Source organism: Sander vitreus, chromosome 20 (assembly GCF_031162955.1).
Source record: "Sander vitreus isolate 19-12246 chromosome 20, sanVit1, whole genome shotgun sequence".
NCBI lineage: Eukaryota > Metazoa > Chordata > Actinopteri > Perciformes > Percidae > Sander > Sander vitreus.
The window spans coordinates 27,895,948-27,898,447 of record NC_135874.1 but is presented as its reverse complement, the minus strand read 5'-3'; positions in this window follow the sequence as shown (position 1 = coordinate 27,898,447).

Here is a 2,500-nt window from a genome sequence, read left to right as displayed (position 1 = left end):
TAATGCTGCTGTAATACTGCTGTACTACTATAATACTGCTGTAATGCTGCTGTAATATTACTGTAATACTGCTGTAATACTACTGTAATAATGCTGTAATACTGCTGTAATGCTGCTGTAATACTACTGTAATGCTGCTGTAATATTACTGTAATGCTGCTGTAATATTACTGTAACACTGCTGTAATGCTGCTGTAATACTGTGGTAATGCTGCTGTAATACTACTGTAATACTGCTGTAATGCTGCTGTAATAATGCTGTAATACTGTTGTAATGCTGCTGTAATACTACTGTAATGCTGCTGTAATATTACTGTAATGCTTCTGTAATATTACTGTAACACTGCTGTAATGCTGCTGTAATACTGTAGTAATGCTGCTGTAATACTACTGTAATACTGCTGTAATGCTGCTGTAACACTGCTGTAATGCTGCTGTAATACTGCTGTAATACTACTGTAATACTACTGTAATGCTGCTGTAATATTACTGTAATACTGCTGTAATACTACTGTAATAATGCTGTAATACTGCTGTAATGCTGCTGTAATACTGCTGTAATACTACTGTAATACTGCTGTAATGCTGCTGTAATATTACTGTAATACTGCTGTAATATTACTGTATCACTGCTGTAATGCTGCTGTAATACTGATGTAATACTGCAGTAAAATTTCATACTGACGTTTGATGTTTTTGGCGGTACTTTCCAAAGTCCTTGTAACTGCCGGCGGCCTCGCCGCTAATTAGCTACCGCTACACCTGTCTTTCTGTTTCTTTCTCTTCTTCGCTCGTTCCCTCCGTTGTCTACCAAACAAAAAGTTCACGCCCCCCCCCCCCCCCTCCTCCCCCGTCTCCCCCGTCTCCCCCCTCTTTACTCCCCCTGACACCTCGCTGCATCTCGGCACAGCTGGAGGCTGCGTCAGCGCCGCTCTATTGTCGGTCGTATTTGCATAAAGTGAGAGAGAGTTTGGTATGACAATCTCCCTCTCCCCCTCTCTCTCTCTCTCCCCCTCCCTCTCCCCCTCTCTCTCTCTCTCCCTCTCACACCTCTCTCTCTCTCCCCCTCTCTCTCCCTCTCTCTCTCTCTCTCTCTCTCTCTCTCTCCCTCCCTCTCTCTCTCTCTCTCTCTCTCCCTCTCACCCCTCTCTCTCTCTCTCCCTCCCTCCCTCTCCTCTCTCCCTCTCTCTCTCTCTCCTCTCCTCTCCCTCTCCTCTCTCTCTCTCTCTCTCTCTCTCCCTCTCTCTCTCCTCTACCCTCTCTCTCTCTCCCCCCCTCTCCCTCTCCCTCCTCTCTCTCTCTCTCTCTCTCTCTCTCTCTCTCTCTCCCTCCCTCTCCCCCCTCTCTCTCCCTCTCTCTCTCTCCCTCTCCCTCTCTCTCTCTCTCCCTCTCCTCCCACATCCTCTATGTCTGTATATATTTGTGTATGCTAATGAGGGATTTCTGTGCTGCCAGCCATAATGGAGTTGCTGGATAATAACCCTGCAAAACAAACTCCGCCGCAAACCAACAATCCAATTATCTCTGCTCCTGTTCCTCCGAGCGCGCTGTAATTACTGCACACGGGCACAAGAAGAGGAGAAAGAAGACGAAACGTGTTCTTAAACGCGGGAGAAAGTGAGACAAAAACTGGATGTGACCCGACACAAATCATAACAAAATGATTAGGATTGATTTCATGTTTTTTTTTATTCACCCATAAACCCATTCCTTTTGTCGGGTACTTCTTCGGTTCAGATTTACCCATGATGCATTGCAATAAACAGGGAGGAACGGACGTAAAAAAGTGACAGCGCGACAAATAATCTTCCTCGCTTTCTGCCCACAAATTCAACGTAAAACAGACGTTAAAGCCTCTCACCTACAGGATGTCCCGCAGAGAAGGCAAGCCAGACCAATACGGCCGTCGGTCGACACAAATCACAACAAATAATCAGGTTATATTACATTTTTTACGTTTATTTTGTTGATCTTTTTGCTATTTTTTTAATGTTTTTTTGACTTTTTGGGCACTTCTTTGACACTTTTTTCGCATTGTTTTAGCTTTCTCAGAGCTATCTTAGAGCTTTCTTAGAGCTTTCTTAGAGCTATCTTAGAGCTTTCGTAGAGCTTTCGTAGAGCTATTGTAGAGCTATTGTAGAGCTTTCTTAGAGCTTTCTTAGAGCTTTCGTAGAGCTTTCGTAGCGCTATCGTAGAGCTATCGTAGAGCTTTCTTAGAGCTTTCGTAGAGCTATCGTAGAGCTTTCTTAGAGCTATCTTATAGCTTTCTTAGAGCTTTCTCAGAGCTATCTTAGAGCTATCTTAGAGATTTCTCAGAGCTTTCTCAGAGCTATCTTAGAGCTTTCTCAGAGCTTTCTTAGAGCTTTTTAAAGCCTCTCAACTACAGTATGTCCCGCAGCGAAGACAAGCCAGACAAAAAATGGCGTCAATCGACACAAATCACACCAAATAATCAGGTTACATTTCATTTTTCAACGTGTCTTTTACGTCTTTTTTTGTT